General features: G+C 43.4%; 1 protein-coding gene across 1 annotated transcript in view; it reads right to left on the bottom strand.

Moving 5' to 3' along the window:
- CHKA (choline kinase alpha) overlaps positions 1–14,771 on the bottom strand; it is a 70,888-nt gene that overhangs the window by 47,858 nt on the left and 8,259 nt on the right. The gene's annotated exons all lie outside the window — the stretch shown is intronic.

The following is a 14,771-nucleotide window of genomic DNA, read 5'->3' on the forward strand; positions in this document are numbered from 1 at the left end:
GCAACCGAAGAGGCCACAGCAGAGGGAGGCCTGCATACCACAAAAAAAAAAAAAAAAAAAAAAAGACTTCAAAATTCTATTCTAAAGATCAGAATCTTATTTCAGAATGAAACAGAATTTTAACACCAATGCAAAATGGTGGTTACCTCTGGGCAAAAGAAGGGAACCCGGAAAAAAAAAAAAAAAAAAAAAAAGGGAACCCGAAGCCAAATGTTCAGATTTGATAAAGCTATTTTATTATTTTCAAAATTTTATTCTTTACTACTTTATGTTTGTAATTTTTAATAAAGAGAGGTTGTTTCACATAAAACTTTACGGCATCTAATACACAATCACCAGCATATACCATAATGAATTCTTCTCAAAAATCAGTTGGTAATTTAGTATATGTATAAAACCAAGATCACTGGTAGCGAGGGGAAAAAAGGCACTGGTAAAAAGATCACAATGGGTCAAAGCAACAATAACCTTGTCCAATATCCTCTCAAACTCAATAGGGGTATTTGTTGGGGTCTGTGGAGATCCTCTGACAGAGGGCTCAAAAGATCAGTGACATCTTCAAAAAGTTAAATGTTCAGTTACCAAGTGACCCAGCAATTTCACTCCTAGACATATACCCAAGAGAAATGAAAACATATGTCCTCACAAACACCGAACACAAATGTTTATAATAGCCAAAAAAGGGAAAGAATCCAAATGTCCATCAATTAATGAATGAATAAACAAACTGTGGTATATCAAGCAATGAAATATTATTCAGCCATAAAAAGGAATGAAGTACCAATACATGCTACAACACGGATAAACCTAGAAAACATGATGCTAAGTGAAAGAAACTGGTCACAAAAGGCCATGCATGTTGTATGATTCCATCTATATGAAAGGTCCAGAAGAGACAAATCCATAAAAATTAAGTAGATCAGTGGCTGTCAGGAGCTAGGGAGAGCGGAGAATGGGAAGAGAATGCTAATGGTACAGGGTTTCATTCTGAGGTGATGAAAGTGTTCTGAAAAAACAGCAGTGATCGCTGTATAACTCTGTAAAAATACTAAAAAACACTGAACTGTACCATTTAAAAGGGTGAATTTTATATTACATGCATTACATCTCAATAATGCTGTTTTTTTCCTTCCTAAACCAGTGATAACTTGCCTTAAGTAGTTTATTAAATGGACCATTCATTGATTTATCTGAACCCATGAGTGACCGTCCTCTGAACATCAAGCTCCGTGTGTATGACCCATGGCAACCACCATTTGATTAAGATCTGCTCCCCAAGTAGTGAACACTTCCAAGGAAACTGCTAGACCCTAGCAGAAATCAAGCCCTCAGAAAGATGCCTCTGATTTTAGGATCTGGAAAGAGAAGAAGCATTACTAAGGACTTTGGAATGAGAGAAGTTACCGAGTTTCAGGAAACCTCTGTGGTTACACTGGGTTTCCAGCTTCCCACACCTACCTGTAACTCTAACTGGAGATGGCACCTGTCCCCCACCAGCATGACCAAAGGTGCTTCCCTCTGGTCCTGGCCATACACTTCTTTTTCTCCTCCCCGCGTATCTTTTTGCGGCCTAGTCCCGCAGCCCCCCAGTTTGAGGCCTGTCAGGGAGGGCTCACACACACACACACAGCCCACCGCCTTCTCCCCCACTCTCCCATTACCTGGTTTCCACAGCCCAGGCACCTACCACCATCCAGGCATCCAGGCCATTGTCAAAACCATCAAGAGAAAAGATTCCAGAATAAAGCCTGGGGAGGGAAGGTTGGCCAACGCTGGCCTCCAGTGCCCTTTGCCCTCCTCCTGCCGACCGGCTCGCTTCCGTGCTGTTCATCATCTCTGGACTTTCCAAAGTTTTAAAATTATGCTTACGTAGTCGTGAACATCTCTGAACCGGGTGGCCTCCACAGTACTCTTTAGCGCAGCACCCTGAATTCCACCCCTGCGCTGGCAGGCCAAACGCAACACAGGAAAACTAAGACAGGAAGACTTGGAAGAGATGAAATTTCCAGTAGCCTATGTGCAGGGGAAAGCAGTAAAAGGCCACAACCGTAACTTCAGGCATTAATCACCTGCCATCGTACGTACACCCTACAGAATCCTTCTCACCCTTATTCACAGTCCAAAACGGACAAAGGGTGACTCACACACCAGGTCTGTTGGCAGTTCTCATCCATAAAACAGTGTCCCTGAAAAGGTCAGACACCTGGGGGGACCCCTGCCTTCTCCACATGACTCGTCTATATGAATGTCACTTGGCCCTGGACTGTGACAGGAGGCCTGCCTGCAGAGGTTTCTAACCCATGGGAGCACTGACTGGACCTCAGGGTAGATATGCCACTTGACTTTATTACTTATCTAAAATATAGGACTCGTCAACACGCTCAAGGTCATCTGAAGTCCTTGCCAGACATCATACTCTCAGGATACTTTTGCACATACCTTGCAAGTAATAGGTACTACTGTAGAGAACTGCTTACCACAAAAAATCTGGGCAAAAATAGAGACAGGTGTATGTTATCTCTGCCTAAACTGAAGTGCATACCTGAGTGACTAGCTGAAATAACCATCATACTGTGTTAGAACTAGACAGGAGTCACCACTTATTAACACTTTAACTCCTGGCAAGCTACTCAGCCTCTCTGAGCCCCTGGGGTTAAGAATTCCTCTCCCTTGGGGATTCCCTGGTGGCACAGTGGTTGAGAATCCGCCTGCCAATGCAGGGGACATGGGTTCAAGCCCTGGTCTGGGAAGATCCCACATGCCGCGGAGCACCTAGGCCGGCGGGCCACAACTACTGAGCCTGCGCATCTGGAGCCTGTGCTCCGCAACAAGAGAGGCCGTGACAGTGAGATGCTCGCGCACCACAATGAAGAGTGGCCCCTGCTTACCGCAACTAGAGAAAGCCCTCGCACAGAAACGAAGACCCAACACAGCCAAAAATAAATAAATAAATAAAAATAAATTAAAGTAACTTTCATCTTAAAAAAAAAAAAAAGAATTCCTCTCCCTGAGGCTCACTGCCCGGATTAAATGAGATAAGCACAATCAGCGTGGTACCTGGCTAGAGTGAGCACTTAATGAATGGAATCTTTTATTACCATGATTAACTTAACAAAGCAGAAGTTCTAGATTCAAACTGTCCTGAAAAGATCAAAATGCTATTTCAATTAAAATATAACACTATATGGCTATTCAAAAGAATAAGGTAGCTCAATAAATACCAATATAAAACAATCTCCAAGACACAGTGCTGCTTTTAGGGCAAAAAAAGTGATCTACTGTTAAGGATTAAAGAGGGAGGGGAAGCTACACATTCTCAGCCCCTCGCACAGGGCCTAGCACATTGCAGCTCTCAGTGTTTGCTGAAGAAATGAATACACCCACATATACTAATATATGCATGACATCTCTCTGGAAGTGCTTGCTTCTAGGGAGAGGCGCCGGGGTCAGAGGTGGGAGAAAGACACCCTTTCGTAATGTTTGAATCTTAAAGCCAGTACACTGATTATCTACTCAACGATTTTTTTCTTTAACAAAATGAGCAAAAATAACCCTTGTTTTTTTCCCAACTGTCCTCTGTAATCCCTTCACAAATAAAAGGAATGAATGCTCAAGGAGGGAGCTATCCCACTCAACTGATTTCCTGGTTAATCATCAGGTCGGTATGAAGTACCATCCTAACCACAAGATAATTAGAGGCTAACAAATAAAACACTCTTGTGGAAAATCTAAAAACTCTTTGTACCTCCCTCCGTTCCTACCTTAAATACAGGGTGGAAAATGTGATGTACCTGTTCATGTTTCAAGCCCCTCACTGGCCTGGGGCCCTTATTCTGAACATGAAATATCACTACAGAGTGCTAGGGAGGTTAAGACACACACAGAGGAACTCAGATGTGAACGGCTTCCAAGGCAGGCCAGGGAATGTTCTTAATGCTTAAAGTAATATTGCTTTTTCTTATTTTCACACTTTCTCTTAAAAAAAATTAAGGAAAATGTTTAGTAACTTGGGCTCCAGTTAACTGAACCTTTCCTGCTCATTTCTTTCCTCTAGTCACATAAGAGATAATACCCTGTGTACGTTTCAGGATTTTTAGGCCCGGGCCTCATTTCCAGCCCTGAACTGCCTGACTGAGCCCTTTAAAAAGCCAAAATGTTTTTCACTGATATCAATCTATAATAGTAATGATCAATTTGTTTCTTGGTGACTTTTCCAACCTTCAACTTTAGAGGCAGTTCTAGGTTTAGGCAAGTTGATTCTCTTCTCCCCCAACTCATCTTTGTCTACGTTAGCGCCACCGTTCCAGAACCTGAAGCGTAATCGCTTCCGACAGAAGTCGACTGTGTTAGACAACGAAGCATCTCGGGGAAATTTACGTGCTACCTAAACACAGGACAAACCCCAAAACCCTGGTAAGGCACAAAATCAATCAAGATCCTCTTAACTTGCTAACAGGTCACTACAATTCAAACAGGTTACTCTCACATTTGGGATGAAGTACAGTTAATTTCCAGACTTAATGGCAGTGGAGATTTTCAAGGAGGGAGAAGAAAATGAACATTTCCCCGCCACGAGGCAAATGAGGAAACACTCCTGACTTAAAGGTCTATTAGCTCACCATTTATGGCACAGCTGTACTTTACCCAGGAGGCCAGAGGTGGCAAGAGGGCTCCCCACTCAAATACAGAGAGTACTCAACCGTAACGCGGGGAAGCAAAGGAAGGTGGCTGGGCCACAGCAACTGTACAAACTATCCTTCCAGCTCCCCACCTTCTAAGGCTCAGTCCTCAGGGTGGGACCACGGCACGGCCCTTCCCTCATCACTCCCTCTCCAGCCACGAAGCCGCCGGGCAAGATGGCATCTTGGTTCCTGGTCGCTTCACAAATCCTCCCAGACTGTTCACCCACCTTGTGAAAAACACTGAATGCTACTGGCAGGTGTTGGCTATAAAAACTATCATTCAAGTTTGCTTGCTCTGAAAAGTTCTCATAGATTGAAAATATACTCCATGTGTAAAAAGGAGGTCAAATCCGAGTCAATGATAAGGCCGAACAGTCCAGTAGATGTGGTCCATTTGTGCTGTGTTGTGTGTCACTTTAACACGGCAGCAGGAAGCTGGTCTACACGGGGCAGGTCCTGGGCACTTGGAAATGTCACACCCTGTGCTTCAAGTACTCAGTGTGTGACAGGAAGTAGTTGGTAATTTTAACTACAAGTGATAAAGTGAATGCAGGGGAGAGAGCCTCTGCACTATTGTGTGGACTCTCTTTGCCCCACAGAAACAATTTTTTAAGTTTTGGAGTAAAATCACTTCACTAGATAGTGGTTTCCGGTATAACATAGTTTTTATTTTAGCAACATGTATTTAATACAAGTAGCTTTACAAATGGCTTGTATCCTTTATTTGTAGACTTACCAGGTCTTAACGAGGTTATTTCTCTTTTATTCTACAGCATTCTACATGGGGAAAATGCATGCTGTAGTGATACAACAAGTTGGTGAAGTGCCCAGGGTCTTGAAATATGCCATTCCTCACGTCAAACATCTAGATTACTTTTTTTCCAATATTTAAGTTGAGGTGAAACACACGTAACATGCAATCTGCCATCTTAAACATCGGTAAGTGTACAGTTCAGTGGCATTAAGTACATTCACATTCTTGTGCAACCATCACCATCTTCTACCTCCAGAACATCCCGTAAAGCTGACACTCCATGCCCTTTAAACACTAACTCCCCGTTCCCCATCCTCCAGCCCCGGGCACCCACCCGGATACTGCGTCCCTATGAATTTGACTTCTCTAGGGACCTCACAGCAGTGACATCATACAATATTTGTCTTTTTGTGACTGGCTTATTTCACTTAGCAGAATGTCCTCCAGGTTCAGCCATGTTGTAATGTGTCAGAATCTCCTTTTTATCAAAGCTGAATAATACCCGATTGCAGGTATATGCCACACTCTGCTCGTCCATTCATCCATCAAAAACATCTATGTATTTTTAACCATCTGGAAAAGGAGTCCATCTAGGTGAGTCAGCTCAGACAGCGAGAAACCTGAGACACTGCCTGCTCCAGAGAAGCCTTTAACACAAAGGTTTTCACCTGCTAAACTGAGATGGGAAGTTTCTCGTCTGCACCTAACCAACTGTACTTTGCTGAAAACCAAAAAAGCCACTGAAACCTCTGCAAACTGTCCACAAGTAACATGGCGCAAAGGCCAGCACACACAGGACTCAGTCTCCCTAAGGTTCAGGGCCTGCACGGAAAATAGAAGACAGCATAATATCAAAAGAGCTACTGAATTTAGAGCACAAACAAGAAAAAAGGAGATTTTTGCAAAATTTCTTCTAACCATCTAAAATTCAACTTGAAACGACCACAGCTCAGGGGGAAAAAAGCACTTCAGTAAAATGACAGCATAATACACAGTAATCAGGAACAGGTGTCTTAACTCCCAGCTCTCAACACCAAGTCTACAGGCACAGTTAGGAGAACAGGCTTTGTCCCAGGTGGGCTGCTGGCTCTGCAGACAGCTGCATGGTCTTGGGCAAATTACTCTGTAAGATGGTGTAAGAGTATTTAGGAGGGGTCTGTGAAGATTACAGGAGATAATGTCAGTTGCTTATTATCAATCTTTAAGAGTGTGTAGGACAGAGCTTCCCTGGTGGCGCGGTGGTTAAGAATCCGCTTGCCAATGCAGGAGGCATGGGTTCGAGCCCTGGTCCAGGAAGATCCCACATGCCACTGAGCAACTAAGCCCATGAGCCACAACTACTGAGCCTGCACTCTAGAGCCCGTGAGCCACAACTACTGAGTCCGCGTGCCACAACTACTGAAGCCCGCATGCTGCAACTGCTGAAGCCCACGTGCCTAGAGCCTGTGCTCTGCAACAAGAGAAGCCACCGCGATGAGAAGCCCGCGAACCGCAGTGAAGAGTAGCCCCCTGCAACAATGAGAAGCCCCCTCGCCACAACAGAGAAAGCCTGCGCACGGCAACGAATACCCAACACAGCCAAAAATAAATAAATAAATTTATTTAAAAAAAAAAAAGAGTGTGCGGGACAGAGAAAAGCTCGCTCTTCAGTCCTCTGCTCCAGGCTGCTCAACCTCAGCACTGTCCACATTCAGGGCATGGAGAGGAAAGTGCTGTCCTGCGCACTGGAGGATGTTGAGCAGTATCCCTGCCCTCTACCCACTAGATGCCAGTAATACCACCACCACCACCACCACCACCACGAAATCGTGACAATCAAAAATGTGTCCGGACATTACCAAATGTCCCCCAGAAAGTATTTCTAAAATACCCATTTCAAGCCACCAACCTTAGCATCCTCGGGACACAGCACACCTCTGCCTCCTCTTCCCACCTGAAAGGTCCTTCCACCTTTCAGAGTTCAGGGATGCTCCCACTTTCTCCACAAAGTGCCCCACATCCCTTCTAGCCCACATGGACCTCCTGGGCCTTATGTTTTTATTGTTTCATCACCAGGCCCTGGACTACTGTGATATTCAACCAAAAAAGTACTAGGCACGATGAGATGAGTGAGTGTTGATTTACAGGGAGATGGCAGTCTGGCTGTGGATGCAAGATGGGCTAATGCAAAGCTAAAGATGAGGGCTGTCCTAGGGCGGTACAAGATCCCCTGTCAGTGGACAGAGGATGGCGAGATCATGGAGGGAGTCTAGGCTGACTGCCAAGCTCCGCCAGAGAGGAAAACCAGAAAGGAGACCGTGGGCACAAGGGTCAGAGATGAACAAGCCAAGAGACCAGACCGAAGAAAAAAACTCCTGGAGTTGATAAGCAATTATAGTAAGGTTATGCGATACAAGGTTAATATACAAAAATCAGCTGCTTTCCTGTATACCAGCAAGGGACAAGTAGACAATGAAATTAAAGACGTGTTACCATTTACATTAGCAACCCCCCCAAATTAATTACTGAGGTATAAATCTAACAAAATATGTACAAGATCTATATGAGGAAAACTACAAAATTCTAATGAAAGATATCAAAGAACTAAATAAATGGAGAGATATTCCATGTTTGTGAATAGGAAGACTCAATATTGTCAAGATGTCAGTTCTTCCCTACTGGATTTATAGATTCAATGCAATCCCAATAAAAATCCCAGCAAGTTATTTTGTGCATATCAACAAACTGATTCTAAAGTTACATGGAGAAGCAAAAGACCTAGAATAGCCAACTCAGTACTGAAGAAGAACAAAGTCTGAGGACTGATCGTACAGATTTCAAGACTTACTATAAAGCTACAGGAATCAAGATAGTGTGACACTGGCCAAAAGAAAAAAAAAAAGAAATAAATCAATGGAACAGAATGCAGAGGCCAGAAACAGACCCACATCAATACAGTCAACTGATCTTGACAAAGAGCAAAAACAATACTGTGGAGAAAGGATAGTCTTTTCAACAAATGGTGCGGGAAGGACTGGAAAGCCCCAGGCAAAAAAATGAAATCTAGACACAGACCTTATACCTTCACAAAAATTAACTCAAAATGAATCACTGACCTAAATGTAAGATGCAAAACTATAAAACCAGAACATAACATTAAAGAAAATCTAGTTGACCTTGGGTATGGTGATGATGTTTTTGATACAACTCCAGAGACATGATCCATGAAAGAAATAACTGATAAGCTGGACTTCATTAACATTAAAAAATTCTCCTCTGCAAAAGACACTATCAAGAGAATGCAAAGCAAGCCACAAATTGGAAGGAAATATTTGCAACAGACATCTGATAAAGGACTATTATCCAAGATATTCAAAGAACTCTTGAAATTCAACAATAAGAAAACAACCTGATTAAAAATGGGCGGAAGATCCAAGCAACCACCTGAGCAAGGAAGATACACAGATGGCAAGTAAGCACAGGAAAAGATGCTCAACATCATTTGCCATTAGAGAATCACAAATTAAAACAAGATACCACTACACACCTACTAGAACGGCCAAAATCCAGGACACTGACAACACCAAATGCTGGTGAGGATGTGGAGCAACAGGAACTCTCATTCACTGCTGGTGGCGATGCAAAATGGTGCAGCCACTTTGGAAGATGGTTTGGCAGTTTCTTACCAAACTAAACATACTCTTACCATATAATCCAGCACCTGGGCTTGTTGGTATTTACCCAAATGAACTGAAAACATGTCCAGAGAAAAACCTGCACACAGATGTTCATAACAGCTGTATTCATAACTGTCAAAACTCGGAAGCAATCAGGACATCCTTCGGGGACTTCTCTGGAGGTCCAGTGGTTAAGACTTCACCTTCCAATGCAGGGGGTACGTGTTTGACCCCTTGTCGGGGAGCTAAGATCCCACATACCTTGGGGCCAAAAAACCAAAATATAAAACAGAAGCAATATTGTAACAAATTCAATAAAGACTTTAAAAAAAAAAAAGATATCCTTCAGCAGGCAAATGGATAAACCGTGGTACGCCCATACAATGGAATATGATTCAGCACTAAAACAAAATATGCTATCAAGCCATGAAAAGACACAGAGCAAACTTAAATGCATATTATTAAATGAAAGAAGACAATCTGAAAAGGCTATACTGTATGACTCCAACCATATGACATTCTAGAAAAGGCAAAACTATGGAGACACTAAAAAGATCAGCGTTTGAGGGGAGGGAGGGATAAATCGGCAGAGGACAGAGGACTTATTGGGCCGTGAGGCTATTCTGTAGGATCCTACAACGGTGGATATAGTACACATCATTATACATTTGTCCAAACCTGTACAAGGTACACCGCCAAGAGTGAACCCTAATGTAAACTGTGGACTTTGGGTGATAATGATGTGTCAGTGTAGGTTCGTGGACTGTAACTAATGTACCGCTGCAGGAGGAGACCGATGTCAACAGTGAGAGAGGCTGTGGGGGGAGGGGGGTATAATGGGAACTCTGTACTTTCTGCCCAATTTGGCTGTGAATCTAAAACTGCTCTAAAAAAAGTTAGGTTTATTAATTTTTTTAAAAAAAGAAGTAAGGCCCCTTAAGGGACCAAATTTTCAGTGTGTAGTAAAAACAAAGTGTAAATGAAACTTTATCTTGAAAAATGAAACAGAATTATTTATGTCTTTACATGTAACATAATTTAGATTATCAAAGTAACTGTACATATAAAAGAAATCAAGTAGGGAGTTTTGGCATAATTTTTCCAAAACCCTTTAAGATAGCACCATAAAGCACAATTCACTCCTTCTTTGACTTTTACTGTATACTTTTGCAAATACAGCTGAGGACTTTGCCAGTCTTTTCAAGGCCTCTCTGTCTTTTGATATTTAAATGATCTGATTTTGAAGGGCCCATGGTACCATCTATCCTATCATTTCTCAACTGGTAGTGGGTCTGTGGGGAGATGTGTGTAAAACTTTAATAGTCCACAAACATTTCTTTCATCAAACTTCATGATATCTTGCATCTTTTGCAAGATTTACAATTTCATTTCACAACTCACTGTGACTGTTTTATCCACCAGCAATGAGAGTGATAATAACAAAAGTTGATTTGATGGGCAGAGACAGAAGCTAGTGTTCAGCTGTGATGTCCGGGCATGGACAAAATTTCCAAGTGGTCAGTACATTAATGACAATTTTCATATTACGGTAATTTTTATCTTTCCCTATACCACTCATAGCTGGAGGGACTCAGGCAACCAGTAGTCTGATTACAAAGAGCCCTGTCATCACATTAGGAGCACAGCAAAGAAGCCAATTTAAGCTAAAATCCGGGGGCTAAAGTCAGGCGCTCTTCTACTACTGGAGATACAAAGATGAACACGACATGCCCTCTAGGAATTCAATCTAACAGACTTGAACGAATAAACACACACAATGTGGTAAGTGCTGTGACATAAAGGTGTGTGTGCATGAAGTGCTATGGAAGAAACCTAAACGAGGAGGAAACTAATCCTGTCTGGCTCTCTAAGTTAGGCCTTGAAGGAGGTATTTTAAAAGCAGACCCCAGGGGTTTCCCTGGTGGCGCAGTGGTTAAGAATCCGCCTGCTGGTGCAGGGGACACAGGTTGGAGCCCTGGTCCAGGAAGATCCCACAAGCCGCGGAGCAACTAAGCCTGTGTGCCACAACTACTGAAGCCCGTGCGCCTAGAGCCCGTGCTCTGCAGTAAGAGAAGCCACTGCAGTGAGAAGCCTACACACCTCAACGAAGAGTAGCCCCCGGTCACCGCAACTAAAAGAAAGCCCATGTGCAGCAACAAGGACCCAACGCAGCCAAAAATTAAGTAAATAAATAACTTTATTTTTTTAAAAAAAAAGGCAGACACCAGGCTGCCAAGCAGAGTGCAGGAGCAAAGAAAGGTCTGGAGACTGAAAACACAAAGCTCATTCAAGAAGTGCAAGGAGAAGTGTAACTAGCTCACTGTTAGTTGCTGCTGGTTAGGGGAAAGGAATGATTTTAAAACAGCAACAAAAAAAGAACCACCCTGAAAAATTAAGGCTGTGGCCAAGTATAAACCATACAAACAAGTTTGGATTTTATTCTCCAGCTACAGGACGCCACAGTAAACTTTTAAACAAAGGAGTCGGGATATTTGAGAAATCGCTGGCAATGGGATATAGAATGGAGGGGGGGTCACCCAAAGCACAAGGATATCCACAAGTGCCTCCTGTTACACTGTCTAAGCAAGGACAGCAGGCCTGGAGCAGACAGGAGGTGTGGGCACAAAAGCAGTTCACTAGGGTTTAGTTGCCACCGAGTGCTGAGGAGGGCTTTCTGAGCGAATGCAAAGGGTGAGAAATAATCCTGAGGCACCAGCCAGCTGCTGTTAATAACTCAAAGAAAAAAAGCAGGAGAAGCATATTCCAGGGTGGGGAGGAGCAAAAGGGTTAAGTGTGGGACAGACTGGATGGACCACGCTGAGGCGGTGAGGTCTCATACACCCCAGATGGACCAGCACTCAGCAAAAAGCCGGGGCTGGAGAGATGGATCAGGAACATGTGACAGCCAGAACCTGTCATGAACTGTCTATGGAGGCCACTGAATTTCAACCAAGGGTATATCTTTCCCCACTTGAACTACCTCTTTTGCCTTCTTTTTTAAAGCTAGGCATCACCCACTTTCCCATATCCTAAGTCACTTCTTTTCTCCTTGTTAAACTCATTCCATAACTACATTCTATTCCAGAAAACAGGACTGAGAGGCAGTGTATCACACCATACAACATTATTTTAAAAGGTCTACCAAACCAAAAGGAAAGCTGTGTCTTCCAAGACCACGGATTTCTGGAGAAGACAAACAAAACATCCTTGATGAAATAAAAACTCGTATTTTAAGGCAAGAGAAGAAAAATTTAAACATAAAATTGTTCTCTGCCCATTTGGCCTCCTCCCTCCCCGCTGGGGTGCACTGCGCATCTGCATTATGCGTTAACCAGCCCTCCCCAATGACAGAAATACCTGCTCAACCCTAAACATCAATTTTTCTTCTTCTGGAGCCAACCATGTAACTCCTTTCCCAATCCTGTTAGGGGTCACAATAACCCACCACTCACTCACCTTGCACTTGAAGACATCTTTGGTGAACTTCACATACAATGCCAGTATATTATTTCCCTTAAAGACAGGAACTGGGGCTTCCCTGGTGGCGCAGTGGTTGAGAGTCCGCCTGCCGATGCGGCTGGGCCCGTGAGCCGTGGCCGCTGAGCCTGCGCGTCCGGAGCCTGTGCTCCGCAACGGGAGAGACCACAGCGGCGAGAGGCCCGCGTACCGCAAAAAAAAAAAAAAAAAAAAAAAAAAAGAAGGAAACTTTTCCTGGAGCATAACAGACTACTAAGATAGGTGGTCCAGAGGCTTTTCGCTACTGTTAACAGGGCCTACTCCACTAACAGCACATTGAGTGGCCTATCAACGAAATCTTCACCTGACCTGGGAATGAGCATTCTTAACGCAGTGGGACAGAATGGTCACGAAATGCCTCCCAAACCTTGGTTGAAATTACAACTGAAAGGGAAGGGAATCCTGCCCACTATCCAGTTCAACAAGAATCAAATCATTAGCCAAGGTAGTCGCTGACTTACAATACACCCTGAAAGGAATTCAGGGCAAAGATCAGGATGAAGTACTTTGTGCCTCAGAAAAATGACAGAACTGACCCTCAGAGAGATATTATATTTTCTGGAGATATTTTTTATTCTTGCACCTTCCCACACTTAGAAAGGCATTAAGAGCATTAACTAAGAAGTCATTCCTCATGACTAGCAGCAACCTTCTGCTGAGACGTGTGCTTGACTGCACGCACCCCCTCTGCAACAATCACATAGATTTGGGGCTCCCCCTTTACCTCTTCAGAACAGTTCTCAGAGCTCTCTGAGAGGCTGTCTCCGGGTTATAACCCTCAATCTGACTTGAATAAAATTTTCCATTTCTTTCTCAGATTGACTACCGATTAGGTTTTTCATCGACATCCTCAATGCTTTTAGAATGTCAGGTCTGAGCAAAACACAAAGGTTTATCTAATGAGTGACACTCCCCAGAAAAGCACCTCAAAAACATCTTACAGCTGGATCCAGGGTGTCCAAAACGTTTTCACAGGCAACAGGCAAGAGCACTGGAGTAGGAGGTGGGTTCAAGAGACCTGGCAGCTCACTCTGATGTCTGCACAGAGCCACTGACCTCAGGCAAGTCACTGCCCCTCTACGTTTTCCATTTTACAGCTGGATGACCTGAAGATTACATGGCCTAGGAGATCTTCTCACTGAGAATTTTCAGGCCTAACTAAATGTGATAGTTTGGGAGACAGTTTCATTTCAGAAAAAAAAAAAAAAAAAAAAAAAGGTTTCTTTAAGCAATTCTTTAGTTTTCTTTTCTCTTTCTACCTTTATGATTCTCACTGCTCCTAGGCATATCTGTAAGAGACGCCACAGGCACAAAAAGAAAGTGAAGCTCAGTTAATTTTGCTGCATTTGCGGCTCTGGCGAAGCACTGGGCACAGAAAAGGAATCAAATGACTAAAATTGGATTTGGGGCTTATCGGTGGCAGCCAGCCAGCCAGCCAGTTTCTAGATACTGCACTCAACCTGGTCAGCCAGTTACAAGAAAATTAGCAGAAAAAGAAAACACATTTTTAAAGGTCTCAATAAAGGTCTCAATAGAAGTAAGCCCACTAAATGTTAAGTGATCATCTCACGGGAGAAGGATGGACAAAAACCATGTTTATGTTTTGCTGTTAAGTCTGAATATGTACACACTTACTTTTTTTGTAATTTAAACTTATGATTAGTTTTTTTAAGCTTAAAAAAGGCGGGGGGAATTCTTTCTACCTTACTCTTAGTTATTTTTTGAGCCACACTTCCTAACTTTGGCTGGTCACACACCTACATGTCTGAGCGGTTAGTAGGGAACTAACAAACGTCACCCCTTCACCGCTAACAAATGTCTCTTTCAGTGGGAAAAACCTAATCATGGACTTGAAGAACTAAAAGTAAGTCACCAAGTGATTTTTTTAAGCCAGCCAAAACATCCCTCCTTCATTCAAGGCCCTAAACCCAAAGGGACTTGCTAGACACAGCTTAAGCTTCTGAACAAAATGTTCTTTGTGACTGAACAGTACTATTCTCCTTAGAAGAGACCTGTTTTCCCACGAAAGCGGCATGTTTTCAACAGCCTGCCTTCTGGAGGAGGGTCTTCGGGGGCCCGTTTCACGGGATTTGGCCTGGATTTCACAAAGGCTCCTGAAAGGTGGCTTCGCAGGCCGCAGAGCCCCCGGCCCCGCCCCCGACC

The sequence above is a fragment of the Physeter macrocephalus genome, chromosome 16, assembly GCF_002837175.3.
Source record: "Physeter macrocephalus isolate SW-GA chromosome 16, ASM283717v5, whole genome shotgun sequence".
Taxonomy (NCBI): domain Eukaryota; kingdom Metazoa; phylum Chordata; class Mammalia; order Artiodactyla; family Physeteridae; genus Physeter; species Physeter macrocephalus.